This window comes from Balaenoptera musculus, chromosome 5, assembly GCF_009873245.2.
Source record: "Balaenoptera musculus isolate JJ_BM4_2016_0621 chromosome 5, mBalMus1.pri.v3, whole genome shotgun sequence".
NCBI lineage: Eukaryota > Metazoa > Chordata > Mammalia > Artiodactyla > Balaenopteridae > Balaenoptera > Balaenoptera musculus.
In genome coordinates, this window is record NC_045789.1 from 80213688 (window position 1) to 80236130 (window position 22443).

Here is a 22443-nt window from a genome sequence, read left to right on the forward strand (position 1 = left end):
TTCTAAGCAACACTTACAAAAGGTAGTCATAATCTTTCCTTCTAAAATCATGGATTAGTTTTGCCTATTTTTGAACATTATGTAAGTAGAATCACATAATATCTTTTGTATCAGATTTGTTTCCAATTATGTTCATGAGAATAAACCATGTTATTGTGTTATTATTTTGATAAAAATTTTTAACTTTTAATAGAATCTGATTTATTATTTTCTCATTTTTAGAAAGAGATTTTCCATTCTGTTTAAAAATAAATTGGCATAATCAAATCATAAGACTATAATCCATTTATTTTTTAAAACTTTAGTTTTTAATCCTTTAGATTTAGCTCTGTTATCCATATGGAATTAATATTTGTTAAAGTGTGAGGTAAGGATAAGAATTTCTTTTGATCCCTTCTGAATATTCAGTTGACTTGGCACCTTGTATTGGAAAATTAACTAGAAGATAATGGGTGATTTTTTTAAGTTAGTAAATATATACAATCAAGAGATTGAATATATTTCTATACATTTCAAACTCATCACCACAATAATTCTAGTTACAGTGTGTTGTGTGACAGGAAACTAACAGTGTGGTAGGTCAGTTATACTTCAAAAACAAACTCATTGTAAAAGATAAGATTTGTGGTTACCCTAGGTGGGGAACGTGGGGAAGGGGAATTGGATGAAGGCAGTCAAAAGGTACAAACTTCCAGTTATAAGGTAAATAAGTACTAGCAATGTAATGTACAACACAATAAATATAATCAACACTGCTCTGTGTTATATATGAAAGTTGAGAGTAAATTCTAAGAGTTCTCATCACAAGAAAAAAAAATTTCCCCTATTTCTTTAATTTTGTATCTATGTGGGTTGATCGATGGTCACTAAAATTATTGTGATAATCACTTAATGATGTATGTAAATCAAATCATTATGCTATATACCTTAAACTTATACAATGCTGTATGTCAATTATATCTCAATAAAGCTGGATAAAAAAATTTTAAAACTGTTGAATATGCACGCATATACTCACACTAGCACACACAAATTAAATGTCTACACATAAATGCAAACCAAAGAATCAAATCTAAAGAAGATATTCAGGGCAATTTTAAGTGTACATAACCCAGATGAAAGTTATGTCCCTCAATACTTAAATTAGTTATAAAAATTAACAAGTATCACACTACAGTTCAGCAGATAGATACGTAAATGAGGCAATAGACAACAAAGAATAAAATACAAATTAAGGAAAACAGGTTAATATGTTCTTACTTTAGTAAATTGAGAAAATTAAACATTCTATATTTTTACCCAATTAGCCAATATTTTAAAAATAACATCCCTCCCGTTGAGGAAACAGTGAAAGATAGCATTTGCTTATGCTGTAATTGATCATTCAAATCAGCATATTGCTTTTAGAAAGCAGTTTGAAAATTATATATCAAAATCATTTAAATATACTTATGGTCTCTGTCTCCATAAATAACAAATGTTATAATCATTTATCATGGCTATATTTCATAAAATAGAAAATTAACCAGTATGAAAGGTCCCACAAAATATATACTCAACTGTATGACCTGTGGAACATATTGTTGATCTGAATCCATCATGATTTGTGGTATAAATATAGAAATCAATTAACATAATAGTCCCAACAGGATATGATATATGATGACCTGAATGGTTAAAAAAAAGAATCTCAAAAATCATTCAGTGTGCAATGATGATAGAACTCTTATGAGAGTACAAGATAAAGACAAGTAAAAGCATAGTTACAATGAAGATTGGAAATACTGCAGTAGTTGTCAACACTGTTGTCATGGAAATGAGGAGCAACTAATACATATAGACTGGGTGGGGGGAAGTTGATGAGAAGTTTTCTAAAGGAAGAGTCATATAAGCAGGGTAGGGAAGGAGAAAGAAGATTTGGTCAAACAAGAAGGGAAATGGGTTAGGAAAGTGTTCTAAGCAGAGGGGACAGCTTGGAGTAAGGTCCAGAGATTAGAGTGAGTCACTTGAGGAACCAGATGTTTCGGTACATTGTTATAGATAGTAATGTGGGATACAGGCTGAGATGCAAAGTGTTATGGTACATATGCATGGTACACTAGAGATGCAAAGATGGGGGGTTGTGCTGATGGCAAGAGATAATGTTGGAGAGGTAAACATGAGCCGGAGAATTAGAAACTGAAGTATTTAAAAGATTAGGGACACTAGTTGAAAACGTAAGGAGGAATTTAAACTTTAAATAGGACCTTAAGATGAGGACTGACTTATGTTCTTTGTGTAAAGAGGATTCTGCTATATGGAAAATGATTTATTGGAGATTAGACTAAAAAGTATAAATTCTATTAGAATCCTGTCACAGTAACCCCCGCCAAAGAAGATAGTGGGGGGAACGGGATAGGGGCAGTGCAGGTGAAAAAGGATTCCAGAGATCTTTACAGAAGTAGATTTGGCCCAGCTTTGCATATACTGTGAACAGAGATTTAGAGCAAACCATCAAAAATGACACCTAGGATTATGACACAAAAAAAATGAGAATATGAAAGGAAAAGCAACTTGAGGAAAATGATAATGAATTGTTTTCTGTACATGTTAACGTTAATGTGTCTTTGGTCCATCCAAGTTATTAGGCCTACTAATCAGCTGAAAAAGAAAATGTGCCCATGAGAGAGACCTGGGTGAAAGGTATTCAGAGAATAAATAGATGTTTTCTAATAGCTGAAAAGTAGAGGGAAAAGATGAGAGAGATGGTTAAATTAGTAAAATGAGCAAAGGCAAAGATGAAAATGCTAGAAAGTGAAATTATGAAAAGTTATTCGAGGGATAAGAAAAAAATAAACATTATTAGTATAAATTAGATACCAGGACACTCCTACCTAGAAAAGCATAACCCAGCACACGCTGGCATGGGATGGAAATAACCTGAGCCACAAAATAACACTAAGTACGCTTAAAGGAGAAAAAAAGCCAAAAAAAAAGACAGTTAGGAGTCAAACAGGAAAAAATACATATATATCCTACACAAACCTGACTAAGGACTTTATTCCTTCCTGCAAAGTGAAATCAAAGCTGCTCTGTATTATATTTATAGTTTGCATATAGAAATAAGCTGTATATTGTTACACAGAATTACACGTATGGTTTGCTTTTCATATTGTGGATTGAGTGAGCAAAAAAATCATTGCATAGTGATAAAATCTGTCACACAAGCGTGCACACACACACACACACACACACACACACACACACACACTCCCTCTCTCTCTCTCTCTCTCTCCCTCTCTCTCTCTCTCTCCCTCTCACCTCTCTGGCAATTTTATTTAAGATCCAGGTGTTCAGATAGTAATGCCTGTTAATTCTTAGGATGCTATTCAGGTGAGTCTTATTTCTGTTATGTATGTTATAGTTTTATATGTTGTTTTGCTTATTTCAAAAAAAAATTAAGAAGGTACTGCCATATAATCAATAAATGATGATTCTGTAGTTCTATTCCATGTCTTTTTACAGATGATTCTGACATACAAAAAAAAAAAAGAATTAGATAATTGACAACAAACTGGGACAGGCTGAAAAGACTATCTTTCTTCTTCCATTATTCATAAATGGGGCAATTTGTCTCATCCTAACTCATGATGAGTTCTGGAGGAATAAAACTGCACTGCAATAGAAGGTTTTCCTTAGATACAAGTAGTCTTGTTGCTAGGGGCAACCGTGTTTGTAACCTCTTGTAAACTTGGTGACAGATAATGATGTACTTGGTGCTTTTCAGTTTTAAAAATATTTCCTCTTATACAGTATGCAGTTCTTTATTTGGTTCCATGAACTTGGAATTGTCTAAAATTTATATAAAGACTCATAAACATATCATAAAAATATAGAGATGGAAACACAAAATCTTGTCCAGAGATTGTTCCCACTGGACTTATGTTTCCCCACTTTTTCCTCCCACACTCCGAGAGAATCAAGAGACCTCTGTTGTGCTTGGACATGATTTCAGAATCCTTTTCCAAGCAACAGGGTAAGCATCAAGTATGTTAAAATGGGTTTGACATGGAGATGAGTCCTAAATGATATTCTTAATTTGTTACAAATTTTAATTGAGATATAATTGACATATAACATTATATTAGTTTCAGGTGTACAACGTAATGATTTGATGTATGTATATACAGCAAAATGATTACCAAAATAAGTCTAGTTAATATTCATCACCATACAAAGTTACGATTTTTTTCTTATGATAAGAACTTTTAAGATATACTCTCTCAGTAACTTTCAAATATACAATAGTGTTTGATTACATTTCCAGTTTTTCGTTATGGAAATTAAGAAACTGAACTGGATGAAATGATTCAATCTTAGCTCGATAGTAGCAAAAAGAAGATTAAATTGCATTTTCAACCTTCTATGTTTTCAGGATAAAGAAAGTAATGTTTGGTGTAATTAAATGTCTTGCCTAAGGTCATTAGATGCCATTGATACATCTAGATACCTGGTTCAGAGCTTCTTCCTCTAGAACAAAGCTCTTATTGAAGTCCTTCCTTTTAATTTTCAACTTCAGATCCTCTCCATGGTTTTTATTTGCTAGTACACTGTGCATGGATTCCTAATAATCAATACTAAAACATAATGGGCTCTCCCCTTCCCTCCTCAGAGCTAGCTTCTTCTACAGTGTTCCCTTAGCTTGGCCAATGCCACCAGCATAAACACTGCTGAGAAGCCTGAATCTCGGCTATCATCTTTGACTCCACTCAATCCCTTGTGCCTCACCCCTTTCCTCTCTAAATTCTGTGTTCTTCCTCCTGGTTATCTCACATATCTATTAATCTAATTCCCAGTGTCTTCAGCTTTCATTTCTCTCTCTGTCTAGTATATCAGCCTCTTGAAACTGATCTTGCTTTATTTTCTCTTCCTCAACACCTCCAATCCATTCACTACTCTGCTCCCAGAGTAGAATAAGAACCTGTACATGTCACTATGCTAATTAAACTATGTTATGGTTTCCCATTTCTCTTAATGTCTAAAATATTTATTAAAATTTACAAGTCTCTATTAGTAGAACAATTCTCTCTCTTCTTCTTATGACCCCTTAGCCTAGACTTGTTTTGTTTTTGTTTTTAATAAACTTTATTTTTCAGAGCCGTTTTAGATTCACAGCAAAATTGAGTGGAAGATACAGAGATTTCCCATATACCCCCTGCTACTACACGTGCATAGCCTCCTTCCTTATTAACATCCTCATCAGAGTGGTATATTTGTTGAAATTGATGAACCTACATTGATACATCTTTATCACCCAGCATCCATAGTTTACATTAGGGTTCCCTTATTGCTGCTGTACATTTTAAGGGTTTAAACAAGTTTATAATAACATGTATCCACCATTATAGCATCATGCAAAGTAGTTCCACTGCCCTGAAAATCCTCTGTGTTCCTCCTATTCATCTCTCCCTCCCTCCAACCACTGGCAACCACTGACTTTTTAGTCTCCATAGTTTTGCCTTTTCCAAAATGTTACATAGTTGGAATCATGCAATATGTAGCCTCTGTCTAGCTTGTTGACTCCAATTAATTAAAAAGAAACAAAATTATCTTACCTCTTTGGATAGGTCCGTCTACGTTTTTTTCACACATACTATTGCCTCAACCTACATAACTTTATATTTCAGTTCTCAGTTAAAATGCCATTTCCTTAGGGAAACTTTATTGAAATTTCCCAGAATAAGTTATCTTTCCTATACACATTTCCATGGCATGTTATACATCTATCGTCCCAGTATTTAACTTCAAAAATAAGTAAGAGATTATTCTTAATTATATGTATAAATAAGATCCTTTTGTCCTGCATATTTTAAGCTCTGTTAGGACAAGCATTATGTCTGTCATTTATATTGCTGTATCTCTAGCAACTACCATGGAAATTACTATATATTAAATGCTTAAAAATATATCGAATGACTAAATAAATTAGTGCCCATGTACCAAGTGGGTAGGAATAGGGTGGGTACAACTTTAGTAAATGATATTAAATACTGAAGACTGCATTTAGAAGTCATATGGAGAAACAAACTGATTCATACTTGATGATAACTTGTGTTACACATGCAGTTAGAGAATCATAATTTTAAGAACTGATTAAGCCAATCTAAATTAAAATGTTATAAAATGTTAGGATATATATAGAACTAGAATAGTTTTTTAACATCAGATATACATATGAAACTATCAGTAGGTGAAGAAGTATTTCTTGATAGAAGCCACAGAGGAACATATTACAAAGATAGCTATTTTCAGGTGGGTAGTTATTTTAGTGGTTTGAAAGAGAAGCTTTTATTCCTAGTTATTAGCTTTTCTCTAATTGATTGAGCACCCTCCTAAAGAAAGAAATCTTTTATTCTTCCTTCCCTTAATATTCCCAGTACTTTTGGATAATATTACAGGTTCTTTTGGGAAAACCTATACAGATAAAAACATAGTCACATTACAGTGTTTTCTTTTTTCTTTCTTTTTTTTTTTAAATCTTAAGCAAAACTCTCTGGCCCAACTGTGGAAGGCAGAAATAGAAATGAGGTTGATGACTGTAGATTTCTGTTGGGCAAACAGTATCACTTACTTTCAACATACTTGTGCCCGGAATTATTGAGCCAGACAAACAGATGGAGAAAGTATAAAATCTGGGTAAGCTTCATCGAGGAGTGTATATATATATATATATGTATACACACATATATATAATACTTTTTTCCCTTTACAGAAATTTTACAGAAATCTCCCCCTAGTGAAAGTTCTCTCACAAAATTTATAGCTTCATGTAAATAGTAAATGAAATAATATAAGAGAATATTCTAAGATTTTTTTTTTTTGACATTTTAAATGGGCCTTTATCTTTCATGCAGGAAATCAGTGGGCTTCTAGGCATCATCTTCACATGGATATTAACAGCTGTCTATTAATTATATTTTATTGAATACCCCTCTCATTTAAGTTTTTCTAGGTTTTTAAAGATATACTTTATCTCCATAATTTGCAATAGACAAAAGTTCTGATTATGTGGGAATAGTATTTTTATAGTTTATTCTACTTTCTGCCATTCCTTTTGTTCCGTGTTTAACTAGTGGATATTAGATTGTGAGGTGTTGCCAGCTGTCATTCACAATATTGAAATTAATAAAATTTACCAAAAGATTATTTCAAGTAGCAAAACAAAATCTCCAGAAATATTTTGTTTCAAGCGCTTTTTCATTACATATTAGTAAAAGAGACACATTTATCATGACAAAAGTGATGATGTGCTTCAAAGAGAATACTTGTTAAATTTAAAGCACACATTTAATGTCTCCCTACAGAGGTCTCCAGCACACTGATTAGTACTCTAATGAAAGTTTTATTTTTCCCAGCTAGCTTGAAGGTGTAATATAAGCATTTTAAACAGACAGTACCAATGAGACTACTTGAGCCTGTGATCAATGATATCCCTGTGGATCTATAACCTAGACAAAAATCATGTAGAAATCTTACCAACCCACTAGTTAATTGCTCATTTGGGTCATGGAAATAGCACATCTTCAAAGTGCTAACAAAACGTAATGTCCAGCATCCACAAAATAAGTATTGGTAGACTTCAAAGAAGAGTCAATACTATTTATCAAATTAAATTTCATAATCATATTATTTGATGTAAATAAAAGTTGGTAATGTGGCATAGTACAGAAATCTTGATGGTTTACTCTTCCCCATCTCAATTAATGAACATTTCATCTTTCTATTTAATCAGACCAAAAAAGTCAGGCTTCCTTTATTTCTTTTTCTCTCACATCCTATTTCTAAGCCATCAGATTGTGTCCAAAGTCTTACCACTACTTCAAAACCTCTGCTGCTATTCTAATGCTACCATCCTGGCTAAGCCTTTTAAACTAGTCAGCCTCTTCTATTCTCATTCTCCTACAAACCATGTTCAATATGTCAGCCAGTGTGATCCTTCAAAGACAGAGCAAGTCTTTCCTCTGCTTAAAATCCTCCAAAGTTTCCCAATTTCATTGAGTCAAAGCCAAGACCCTCACAGTGCTATACAGCATTTGACCACAATCAGGTCCTCAGTTTGCTCTCTGAATTAATCTCCTACTATTTCCTCCTTAATCACTGATTCACCTACATCATCTCCTTGATGTGCCTCAAACATTCAGGCAAGTCCCAGCCATAAACCCTTGAACTGGATGTTCCCTCCACGTGAAGAGAACTTTCTCCAGATATCCACATAGCTAGCACCTTCTTCTCTTTCAAGTCATTGCATACATGTCATCTTCTCACAGAGGCCCCACTTGAATCATTCTGTTTAAAATTGTGACCTGTCCTTATCCCCTCACAGATTGGTGTATGTGATTCAACTTATCCCTGCTCCTTTTTTTCCCTTCAATACTACTTTGACCTTCTAGTTTGCTATACAGTTTACTGTTTATTATGCTGCTTCTGTAAACTCTGCCGGGCAAGATTTTTTTTTTTTTTTCCCTTCAATCTGTTTTGTTCAGTGATGCCTTTCAGGTGCCCAGAACAGAGATTCTGGCATCCAGTAAATATCTAAGTGAATGAATGAATGATAACCCAGCATCTGTGTCGATTGCTTCCCAAAGGAGAGATATTTTTGTTTGTTTTTTGGTGACTTTTGATAGCAGAGGGCAAACCAGATGGGCAGAATGTTTATGAGCTGTGATGAGGCATTTTTTAATACATCTTGTTAGATTGAGACATGAATTGATGCTTACACTATAGCATTTTGATGTGGTCAGGCTGTATTCTAGAATCCAACTAATGTGTTACTTTATAACAATATGTCTTTAAAAATTTTCATTAATAATTCATAAGCTTTTTTACACAGTAGTAAATTAAATTTAGGAACAGTAGGCAAAATATGAAAATATTTTAAAAATTTTATATAGCTATACGTATAACTCCTAGAATTTGGATAAAAATTGAATCACTTGAAAAAAAATAAAAGAAAGAGTATTTAATGGAGTTAAATAAAATATCCTTTATGCTATGTGATATAAGAAGCCACACATATACCTCACATATATATACACAAATTGTAGCTGCATTTGAGAACCATAAAATATCTGAAGAAATGATCTTGAAAACAAGTAGAATATCTGAATTGTATCATTTACGTGATTTGAAGATAAGTTTTACCATAAAAGATCTTATATTAGTAGAATACTTAGAGATTTTCCTTTGGAAATTGAATTGAGCCTTAACACTGTATACTCTGTATATTTTCTGACACTAGGTAGTTTCAAATTACACAATAAAGTAAGTGTATGCTCTATATTTGAAACTTTTAATCTTCAGCAAAGTGGAGTAATTTAATGTCTTCTCACCTACATAATGCAAATTAAAATTAAAGGTCTATATGCTTTCAAGTAACTAGCAATACATACTTATTCTTCATGTTTCTAATAATTATTTCTTTGCCTTTTGTAAATAGGAATGCTAGAAACAGCAACAATAACATCAAGATGAGAAATAGCAATGAAAATACATATTGGATGGCTACATGCCAGTACTTATATTAAATTCTGTGCCAGTTTTTCCTAATGCTTGGGGATAATGCTAAAGTGACTTCTAAAATTAATACTTCTTTTTTTAATCATTGTGCAACTGTTATGGAAAGAAAACATCATGAGGCATTATTATTTGAGAACAGAAACTATTCCCATTTCCTTATTATGGAGACTATTGATCAGTTTTGAAATTTATTTCTGAGAAAACCTTTGCCATCTATAGATCTGTAATGTGATATCTTCAATCTGGCCACTAATCACTGTCCCCCAGATAATCAGGATATATAAGATCAACTTCCATTAAAAATTAGCGTATACTAACTGAATAGTAAAAATGTCTAAGGTTTTATTATGCATTAAATGTTATTTTGAGAAACTATGACTCTGAAAAAATTATGATCATATGACAAGTTTCAGAGAAGGAAGAGTTCTAATGACATTATAGTATGTGAACTCTGCTATTTATGGTTTGTACTAGGGCTTAACCTTGCAGCATTATTGGAATTTTAGTATATATAAATGATTTTGAAAGCGCACGCTAAGTTTAACTTTGCAATAAAAAGATAAAATATTTATTGAAATCAAGCAAGCAAAACAATATCAAACTATTGTCTATGAAGGTGCCTTAACCAAAGCATGTTCAATTTGTCCTTTAGCAAATCAACAGGACTATTTTAATACTGAATGAGGCAGTTTGATGTTTAGCCTCAAGATTGCTATTGACTCTGTGCATAGACTAAAATAATCAACATGTGGGTTTACCAGTGATTTTAAATTAGTTACATTGAAAGATCTCAATTTTCAAAGTCATTCTCATACTTATTAGGAGTTTACTTCTTGAAAAATAATGTAGAGGTCAGAAAGAGAAATCAATGTCTTAAGATTTTTAATAGAAAAAGAAAATTCATATAACTACATTTGGATATATTAACTAATCATAAAGAATGGCCTGCTTTAAATGGCAGGGAAGGGAGCAAGTCTGGACATCATGTATAAGCCTATGCTAGAAATATAGTGTTTGTGTTTATAAGTGCCACCTTTTCAATGTTCTAAGCTTCCTTACCTGTTGAAGAGATTGCATCAAATTTTACATCAACTATTTTTTCAGCAAGAGATTAAATATATAATAAATGATCTCTTATACATGCATTTAAAAATATTGCTTTCAGTCAAGCTAATTATGTCTATTCTATTATATCGGCATATATGATATGGTATGGAATAGTGGTTAGGGCATATTTTTAGAAGACAGGTAGCCGAGTTCGATGCCCAGCTTCCCTCTAGTATTCTAGGAGATCTTGACCAATGCATGCAACCTCTCTGTCCCTCAGTATACTACCTATGAAATGTGGGAAAATACTGGTAGCTCTCTATTCTTTAAGATTGTTGTGAATATTAAATTAAAAACCTGAAATATTTGTGACAGCATGAGCACATACTGTGGGGAGTACAAATTATAGCAAAGATTTACAATATATGTGATACATATAGCAAACATATAAAATGCTATTTGATATGTAATGCACACTCTATTATGTAATATGTAATGTAATTATACCAAAATATATAAAACATATATGTCATACAAATTTAACCTATATAAAATATCACAATGGGGAAAATTGAAAAACAATAAAAATAGAAGTGTAAGACTTTTTTAGCATAACAGTTTAACACTGCAATAAAACAACACAAAATACATGTTTATAATATATAATATAGCATTGCTACTTTGACATTCTCAATTTAAGTGGAAGTTTGTATTCAAAAATTTATTATGATTATACTTCCATATTGTGTCATTGCTTATAGTTAATGACTTACAAATATAATTGTTTTAATAAAGTAAGACTTAAAGAACAATTTATAAGGAATTCTTGAAATACAAACATCTATCTTACATATAAACTATGTAAGATCACCCTAAGCTCTGTTTTATCTATATCACTCTACCTGTAGTCCATTGCTATGCCTCCTTAGAGAGAGCTGAAAAGGCTTAGAACTTCTCAGAATCTGTGCAATCCGAAAGGAAGGAAGGAAAGAGCAAAGACCCACTCTCAAAACAACGACAACAACAAGAAAACCTTTAGAATAGCCATCCCTTGATAGACTCTCAATAATGGCTCTCTCAAAATTCATAGCCTCCACCACCTCTTCCAAAAAAAAAAAAAAAAATTCATTCCAGTATTTACTGATTAACTCTATTTAACTTTGTTAAACTGTGTTAAATTTTTTTATGATTTACAGATTATTGTTTTTAATAAATATTCTATTTCCAAAAAAATCAGAAATGTCTGTCTCATAGCTCCAACAATAGCAAACATTGATTATAGCATTGGTGTGAATTGGTACAATATAATTAATTTTCACCTACCACCTAATGAAACTTTGCTGAAAGACTGAACGTGTTACTGAGTGAAAAGGAAGTTTAAGATAATCAGTGGTAGAGGCTATGTCAAAAATGGTTTACTAATATCTGATTTAAAGTTATTTGTAGGAGGACATAGACATCTGGGAGAAAGTATCCAGGAAGAGTGAAAAAGGAAGAGACAAAGAGTCTATAATTTTAGTGTATTCTGTAATGTATTATGAGCAACTTCTCTAGGATCCTTTATGACATTCACTGGCATACCATTGTTTCCATTAAAAAATATCATCTTTAGTTTTAAATGACCATGATACAAACAGTTCTGAAAACAATATATTCATGGTTTAGAGAAAACCTGTTTGTAAAAATTATAGTATTTGGTTTCCCATGGGAGAGAGCCAAAAATACCATAGATTATCTAAAGCCTTTCTCTAGTCTTTGCCAACAATAAACTTAGATTCATTTTCAGCAGCAAAGATTTGTTTTTCTATATATTTCAGTGGTGTTTAGGTTACTTCTGCTTATCTGCACAGTAAACAAGGAAATAAAGCAAGAAACAAAGCAACAGAATCAAACTTTGATGAAACATTCTCATGCTGAAAATCAACTTTTTTTAGCATCAAATAAGAGAATGTACATTTGACCCTGGACTTCTCTGGCCTTGTGCAGGATTTGACTCTGTATGAGTCATTCCAAGTCCCTCAGTGAGGAATTCACCACTCAGAAGAGAGAGAGTAAAATACCTCAATAAATTAATCTGAAACAACCTATGTGAAAGATGTTTAATAATCATAAAGATGAACTTCATTCACTCATTCATTTATTCAACCATGCAATACAAAGTCATTGTACCTTCCATTGCATTATATTGTATATTAGGGAAGTAAAGGAGAATGAGATATATTCTCTGTGCTCAGAGACTTCACAGTTTTCTTGGTTGGGGGTGGGGGAACAAAACTGAAAGGAAAAACGGATTAAAATATGGTATAGAATATGAAATGAAATAGCTTGTTTAAATTACAAAAGGTAGAATTGAGGGAATGAATAATCTTGTTGGAGTTTTTAAGGAGAGTTTTATAGAGCATTGGATCATTGATGAAATGAATATGACCCATTAGATAATAACTGTATCTTCACTGTGTACAATCTGAATCAACCTATGAAAATTTGTTAAATTTTATTTTTCTTTATTTTTTTTTATTGTAGTTGTTTTACAATGTTATGTTAGTTTCAGGTGCACACTAAAGTGATTCAGTTATATATATATATATATATATATATATATATATATATACTTTTATAGAGTAAATACATATATATACTTTTCATATTCTTTTCCATTATGGTTTATTACAGGATAGTGAATATAGATCCCTGTGCTATACAGTAGGACATTATTGTTTATCCATTCTATATATAATAGTCTGTATCTGCTAGTCCCAAACTCCCAATCCAGCCCTCCCCCCCGCCCTCCCTTTGGCCACCACAAGTCTGTTCTCTATGTCTGTGAGTCTGTTTCTGTTTTGTAGTTAAGTTCATTTGTGTCATATTTTAGATTCCACATATAAGTGATATCACATGGTATTTGTCTTTCTCTTTCTGACTTACTTCACTCAGTATGATAATCTTTAGGTCCATCCATGTAGCTGCAAAAGGCATTATTTCATTCTTTTTTATGGCTGAGTAATATTCCATTGTATATATGTACCATGTCTTCTTTCTCCATTCATCTGTTGATGGACATTTAGGTTGTTTCTGTGTCTTGGCTGTTGTAAGTAGTGCTACCGTGAACATAGGGATGCATGTATCTTTTCGAATTATAGTTTTGTCCAGATATATGCCCAGGAGTGGGATTGCTGGATCATATGGCAACTCTATTTTAGTTTTTTGAGGAACTTCCATAATGCTCTCCATAGTGGCTGCACCAACTTACATTCCCGCCAACAGTGTAGTGTAGGAGGGTTCCCCTTTCTCCACACCCTGTCCAGCATTTGTTATTTGTAGAATTTTTAATGATGGCCATTCTGACCAGTGTGAAGTCATACCTCACTGTAGTTTTGATTTGCATTTCTCTAGTAGTTAGAAATGTTGAGCATCATTTCATGAGCCTATTGACCATTTGTATGTCCTCTTTGGAGAAGAGTCTATTTAGGTCTTCTGCCCATTTTTTGATTGTTTTTTTTTTTTCTTTATTATTGAGTTGTATGAGCTGTTTGTATATTTTGGAAATTAAGCCCTTGTTGGTCGCATCATTTGCAAATATTTTCTCCCCATCTGTAGGTTTCTTTTTATTTTGTTTATGTTTTTCTTTGCTGTGCAAAAGCTTACAAGTTTGACTAGGTCCCATTTGTTTATTTTTGCTTTTATTTCTATTGCCTTGGTAGACTGACCTAAGAAAACATTGGTATGATTTATGTCAGATAATATTTTGTTCTTTTCTAGGAGTTTTATGGTGTTATGTCTTATATTTAAGTCTTTAATCCATTTTGAGTTTATTTTTGTGTATGGTGTGAAGGTGTGTTCTAACCTCATTGATTTACATGCAGCTGTCCAACTTTACCAACACCATTTGCTGAAGAGACTCTCTTTTCCCCACTGTATATTCTAGCTTCCTTTATCAAAGATTAATTGACCATAGGTGTGTGGGTTTATTTCTGGGATCTCTATTCTGTTCCATTGATCTGTATGTCTGTTTTTGTGCCAATACCATGCTGTTTTGATTACTGTAACTTTGTAGTATTGTCTGATGTCTGGGAGAGTTATGCCTCCTGGTTTATTCTTTTTCCTCAGGATGGCTTTGGCAATTCTGGGTATTTTATGGTTCCATATAAATTTTAGGATTATTTGTCCTAGCTATGTGAAAAATGTCATGGGTAATTTGATAGGGATTTCATTAAATCTGTAGATTGCTTTGGGTTGTATGGCCATTTTAACACTATTAATTATTCCAGTGCAAGAGCATGGGATATCTTTCTGTTTATTTAAATCATTTTCAATTTCCTTTATCAGTGTTTTACAGTTCTCAGTGTATTAGCCTTTCACCTCCTTAGTTGGCTTTATTCCTAAGTATTTTTTCATGCAATTTTAAAAGGGATTCTTTTTCACTTTCCCTTTCTTATATTTCATTGTTAGTATAAAGAAATGCAACCAATTTCTGTAAATCTTGTATCCTGCTATCTTGCTGAATTCGGTTATCAGTTCTAGTATTTTTTTGTGGAGTCTTTAGGGTTTTTCTATATATAACATCATATCATCTGTATATAATGACAGTTTTACCTGTTCCCTTCCAATGTGGATACATTTTACTTCTTTTTCTTGTCTGATTGTTGTGGCTAAGACTTCCAGAACTATGTTGAAGAGAGGTGGTGAGAGTAGGCATCCTTGTCTTGTTCCAGATTTTAGCAGGAAGGCTTTCAGCTTTTCACCATTGGGTATTATGTTGGCTGTTGGTTTGTCATAAATAGCTTTTATTATGTTGGGATATGTTCCCTCTATATCCACTTTGGTAAGAGTTTCTGTCATGAATAGATGTTGAGTTTTGTCAGATGCTTTTTCTGCATCTGTTGAGATGATCATGTGGTTTTTGTCTTTTCTTTTGTTGATGCAGTGTACCATATTGATTGATTTGCATATGTTGAACCGTTATTGTGACCCTGGGATGAATCCAGCTTGGTCATGGTGTATGATCGTTGTTACGTGTTGTTGTATTCGTTTTGCTAATATTTTGTTGAGAATTTTTACATCTATATTCATTAAAGATATTGGCCTGTAATTTTCTTTTTTGGTAGTGTCTTTGTGTGGTTTTGGTACCAGGGTGATGGTGGCTTCATAGAATGACTTTGGGAATATTCCCTCCTCTTCAGTCTTTTGGAAGAGTTTGAGAAGGATTGGTATAAGTTCTTTGTAAGTTTGGTATAATTCTCCAGTGAAGCCATCTGTTTCTGGACTTTGGTTTGCAGGGAGGTTTTGTTTCTTTTTTTTGGTTTGTTTCTTTGTTTGTTTTTTTAATAGATTCTATTTCACTTCTAGTTATTGGTCTGTTCAAATTGTCTATTTCTTCTTGATTCAGTTTTAGTGGGCTGTATGTTTGTGGAAACTTTATTTCTTCTAGGTTGTCCAATTTGTTGACATATAATTGTTTATAGTATTCTCTTTGTATTTCTGTGGTATCAGGGGTAATTTCCCTCTTTCATTTTCATTTCTTATTTTGTTTATTTGGGTTTTCTCTCTTTTCTTCTTGGTGAGCCTGGCCAGAGGTTTGTCCATTTTGTTTACCCTTTCAAAAAACCAACTCTTGGTTTCACTGATTTTTCTATTGATTTTTTTAAATTTCTTTTTTTAATCTCTATTTTATTTATTTCCTCTCTGATCTTTTTTTTTTTTCTTTCCTTCTGCTGCCTTTAGGTTTTGTATGTTCTTCTTTTTCTAATTCTTTTAGGTGGCAGGTTAGGTTGTTTATTTGAGAGTTTTCTTATTTTTTGAGGAAAGCCTGTATCACTATGAATATCCCTCTAAGAACTGCTTTTGCTGCATTCCATAGATTTGTACAGTTATGTTTTCACTGTCATTTGTCTCAAGGTATTTTTAAATTTCCTCTTTAATTCCATGGTTGACCCTGTTTTTTTTTTTTTTTAGTAGCATGTTGTTTAGTCTCCACATAATTGTTTTTTCTCATTTCTTTTTCGTTTTGTTTTGTTTTGATTTCTAGTTCCATGCCATTGTGGTCAGAAAAGATGCTTGAAATAAAGAATCTAGTAAACAAAAAAAGATACCTATATGTGTATATGTGTGTTTAAATACACACACATAAAGAAATGTATTTACCTGTAGAATAAATAGAACTTAACAGGTTTTCTTTGAATCCACGTATAATCTGAAACAGCTCAATTCAAGGGGGAAAAAAATGAGATTTAGGGACTCTCCAAGAAGGGAATAGACCACTCTCCTGAACTAGATTGAGAGGAAATATAAAAGTTAATTTTAGAATAAACTTCTATGAAAACAATCTAGTTAACATAATACTTTTATACATTTCAGCCGAGATCTGACTCCTCAGTTAAATAGCAAACAGAGAGCCCTTGATGTGTGAGCCAGAGAGTAAAACAGAGGTATTTGACTGTATAATCCCTCAAAATGTCCCATCTGTGGAAATAAAATGGATTTCAGTATATGCAGTTAGCTAAATATGTTGTATATCATATATGTTTTACCCTTTAAATTAACCAGGTTAGTCAATTTAAAGGGTACTTTTTAAATTTTCTTATTGCTATCAAATATTTGTAATCAATATATTATTGAGAAAATAAATGTAATGTGCAAAGTGCCATACACATGGGTGTTGCTTGCTGATTGGTGCACTTTACTTCTATTAAAATTCAGGACATGTGATAAAGTATAAAGAAAATGAAAATATGAAAAGCGAATGGTTGAAAACAGAAACTCGGGGCTTCCATGGCCGTCCACTGGTTAAGACTCTGCAGTTCCACTGCAGAGAGCACAGGTTCAATCCCTGGTTGGGGCAGTAAGATCCCCCATGCTGCACAGCATGGCCAAAAACAAAAACAAAAACTCCACTATGAAGAGTTTTAAATATTTGTATTATTATTCAGTTAAACATGTTCATTGTCAAGAATGTAACATTTCAACATGATTTACATTCTCTGAAAAATCTAATTTACTTAGTGGATGAGGGTATACTTTTGTTAAATAATCTAGTAAAAAAATATATAAAGAAATGGACATTTCCCTGTAGAAGAAACAGACTTAACTGGTTATTTTCTTTGAATCCAACTGTAATCATGTGTCTTATTATTCTGAAAACCTGAATAGTCCTTAGAATTCCATATTTATTTGCTGATTTTCACCAAGTAATGATCACGTCATCAGTTGTAATATTTAGTGTGGTGTGTCAACTCACAGGCTGAAATAAAGGCCCTTAGTCACCACAGAGCTATGCATTGTTGCATAGAAGTTTGTTTTGTTTTGTTTTGTTTTTCCCTGTTCCTTAAGATTCTTATTTACCCAGGAGTCATACTCATGATCTATGTTTTGTTGCAAAAAGGTTTTCCCTGTTCTTGAAGCTTATTCTTTACCCAGGAGTCACAGTCATGGAAGAAGATCAAGTACTAGCACATTCTGCCAGAACATAATAAGGGCAAATACACTTGCAGATACACCCCAAGAGGAATTCTGGATTGAGATCAACTATGAGCAGACAGCTATTATTATTATTAATCAGCCTAAAGAGAATACAGTTAGAGGAGAAGGGAGTACACTGGAGAGAGAAATAATGTGGAGATAGATTGATCACTAGTTCACACACCCTGGTGTCTTGGGCTAAAATTATTTTGACTGCTATGAGAAAATAGATTTCAAGAGGCTTCTCTACGTGTCTAAAAATATTGATTCATTGTTAGCTACCAGAATTGTATTGTAAAAACTAGATAGTAGTTCATAGTACTATTCCCATTATTTCAATTGTTAAATATGTGTATAACCTATTTGGTTTCTGAGTAAGCTTATTGAGGTTAGGGGTCTGCCCTAACCCATAGATATAGCTGCTTTACTTGTCACAAAATGAATGACTCGAACTATCAAATAAACAACTAGTCTTTAAGTATAGATTCTTTTAAAATAAGCTGGGGAATTTACACTACTGATTAGAATGATTCTATAGGAATATTTTATTTTTCCTTTTTTAGTCCATAGATTACTTGATACAATATAGAAATATGCAAAAAAAAGCAGAAGAGATATTGAATGAAGTAAAACAGAGGAAAGTCTTCTTTAAATATTTTCGTATTTGCAAAAATATTTTCTCCTTCTGTTTCAAAAGGTTTTTTCAATTATATGTAATTTCCTGAAGTAACAGCATCAAACACATAATACTACTAAGAGGTTATACTTAGATTTTTTTATTAAGTTATTATCATATGCATTTTCTACTTATTCTATAAATAATCGTCTGTGACATTTGAGCTTACGATACAGTCACTATTTACTAGCTATGGAGTATTTGTTAAAATATTTGAATTTGCCCAGATTAAGATTCCAAATCTGTAAACTGACAATTAAATGATTCATGCCACAGCAGTTTTGTGCTGATTTAAATAAGACATAATTGAGCATGACTGCATATAGTTCCTTTATCCTACCCTTTTTTGTCAAGAATGTCAATCATGTGTTGAACTATAAGCGACCTGTGGGCAGTAATTGTGTTTTGAGTATGCTTTGACAAAGTACACTTTTGAGTGCACCTTTGAGTACTTGCTGAGAAAAATTGAATTAATCTGCAATTGATCATTGACCATCTTGGGGTGGGGGAGATGGTCACTGACCATGCTTTGAGAAGTAGCATACTTGACTTTTGAGTGGAACAATATTTTCTTCACCTAGTAAAAGCAAATTATTTCTGCTAACGTCATATAAAAATGTATGCATCAACTTTCAGAATAGTCCTTACTTTAAATAAACACTAGGAAAAACATATTTCAATTGTGGCAATACAAAAATTCCATGAATTGTGCCACATGCTCTTCAGGGAACTAAAATTTGGTCAGGGAAAATGGGCTGAAGAGCAGTATATCAGTAGCTTAATGGAAGTGACTTTAAAGCTTAAAGTCAGCATTTTTCAGTTTTCTATAAATGACACAACCAGATTGAATTATGAATAAAATAAAAACTACACATTCCTCAGGATACCTAGATTTGATTCTTATATTTTCCTTATCTGCTGTGTATTTTCCTTATCCACTGTTCCCCTCAACTTCAAATGTAGGTGCTTTTCCACTTTGCCTAATAAGCCATACCATTTTTGCTGTAGTGATTCTTCCAAGACTATTGACTGTTCAAGGCATTATAAGCTCTCATATTATCTTCCTCATGTGTATTTCTCAGCAGTTGTCACAGTTGTAAATTTCCTGTTTGATTATATGTGGTGTATGTGTGATGTGTGTGTCTGAGTATGTCTCCTTCTGAGACTATAAGCTAGAGTATGTGATGAGAATGTATTTTTGTTTTGAGTCACCATTGTAGCTCATAGTTTGGCACAGCATTTGGCATAAACTAGGACCTCAATTACTATTCTGAGTTTCATTTCTTCTATTACAGAAAAGTACCACCAATGCTATTAATAGTAGCACTTTTAAATCCATTCTATAAATATGTTTTTATTTTTTCATTTTTATACGTAAAAATTAAAATCTGATTTATACTTTAATAGTGCCTTCCACCCCCACCCCCACTGTTTTCTTTTAATTTGTTATGACTCATCACTTTGTCTCCTAACCTGCAATACTTTCTCAAGACCCGACCCTGACGCTTTCCTTCCCGCACTGCTCACTGAACACCTGAACCCCATCATGCTTTCAAAATCCCTTTTTTGGGGTTTTCTCTGAATTTCCTCATCAGCTACCCTTGCCTTCTCAGTCTTCCACCTCCATAACTGAAGCAAAACTCCTAACTTTTCCCTGGGAACAGTTTTAACAGTTAGTAGTTTGACATTGTATTATGTGTGTTGATCTACACAGCCTGACATCCTGGTGCAGCCGGGACATTTCCCCCTCGTGGAGCTCAGCTAGTCCCTCTGAAGAGCCACATGCTAGAACTGTTCTTACTTTTATGCGTTTTTCCCCATCAATTCTTTGGGTCCTAATCTCTCTTTTTCTCCCCTACTCTCCCTCTTTATTACAATGTAAGTCGTTGCATAGCATCAATGTTTAGAGTTACCATCATTTATTTAATCTCAAACTTCAAACTTTTAGCCAATTACATAGTCTTAGCTACTTAGCTGATTTTTTAATGTATTTATAATTGCTTTTTTAGATTAAATTCTTAGTTTCTCCTCTTAGCCTTGGTGATTGAGCTCTAAATTCTCTACAAGGGTAGATGAATACAGAATGTCAGTGAATGAAGATTTATGCTTAGTTCTACAAACTATATAACTGGATGAGCCAGAGGTTCAGAGGAAGGGATTTGGTTAAAAAGAAACTGCTAAAGTTAAAGGGCATTTATTTGGCTTATTGGGACTTATAGAAGTGTTGAAGAGGACTATGGTGTTAGGAGGAGGAAAGGGAGAGAATCATTTCAAGGGAAGGGAGTATGGGAGATAATGTGGCCAAGTCGTCTTTCTATTAAAATTGTACTGGATAGGAAGGGCGTGCAAATAATGGAAATGGGATTTCAAAGGTTTAATTTAGGTCAAAGCCTTACATTAGCAAATGATAAATGCCTGAAAGAAGTGGCCCTATAAACATTCCTCTGAATTTCTTCACTTGCTCTGGCCTTCATGTCATTTAAATGGTCATTTCGATTTTCAACTTCAAATCAGCACTTTATTCTTTCCTGCTGCAAGTGTTTTTGGTCTCATTAATGATTAATGATAAAACATATGCTCCTTGAATACTAATACTCCCCTTAAGTGTGCAATTCTTCACAGAAACCATCTTATTTTTAAAACATACCCAGAGATGCAAAGTATCTTGTTAGGTTTTTCTGTTAAACAGTGAAGTGTTTTAAACGGCTCTTCCAGTAGTCTTTCAAGATGCATTCATTTATTTGTTTGAAGAAAGGAGATATGCTCAGGAGCCATTTAAAAACCCTTACTTAATGTCTTTTCTAAAGCCCTAGGGAAGACTGGGATGTAAATCAAGAAATGGAAAGCATCTGGAAATACATCTTTATAAATTCAGAACTAAACTGTCCTGGGAGTTTTGGGCTCCTACCATCAAATTATAGAATTCCCAGAAGACCCTAAAGGAGCTGATGTTCATATCAGTAACTCAAATACACAAAGTCCCAAGTTTATCATGAGGTTTTTGAATGGAAAAAATAGTTCTGACTCTGACTTCCATAGGGACCATCGAAACAGCCGATGGCTTCACTTTGCAAAACTGTGATGTGGACAATAATTTTACCATTAAAATGATAATCCCTGTCGGGCAACACAATGATTCTTGCCATGTCAAATATGATTTCAAAAGGAATGATGGTGCTGAATCTGCATTTCTTTAGGTTTAATTCCCCGAACAAAAAAAAAAGAAAGCAAAAAAAAAATGATGAGATCCTTGTAGTGATTTTACAATGCTAATTCTCAAGATTCAGGCTGAAGTCTGTCCTCTGTTTTATGTGGTATTGTACAGGACATTTAGTTAGATTACTAGTCTAGGTCCTAGTGACCTCCTGAGTAGAGTGGTCATTCTGTCCCTAAGCCTATATTGTAAATCTTGTGATTAAGCCTTCACCAGAAATTACTGATACACAGTTGGTCAGCAGTTGTACTTAGAATTCCACTGTTTTTGCTCCTGATAATTTTTGTTTGCTCTTGATGTGAATTTCATGAGTAGAAAATAAAATCCAGTTTCCAAACTGAAATAAGGAACTTTGTAAACATGAAACAAACAATGAAAGAAAAGAGGAAAATGACAAAATTAGAGATATAGTCAATTCTTGTTATTCATGGTAGTTCTGTTCTATCAAGTTGTGTGGACACTGAATTAACAAACATGGAAATTCAGGGTTAGGTTC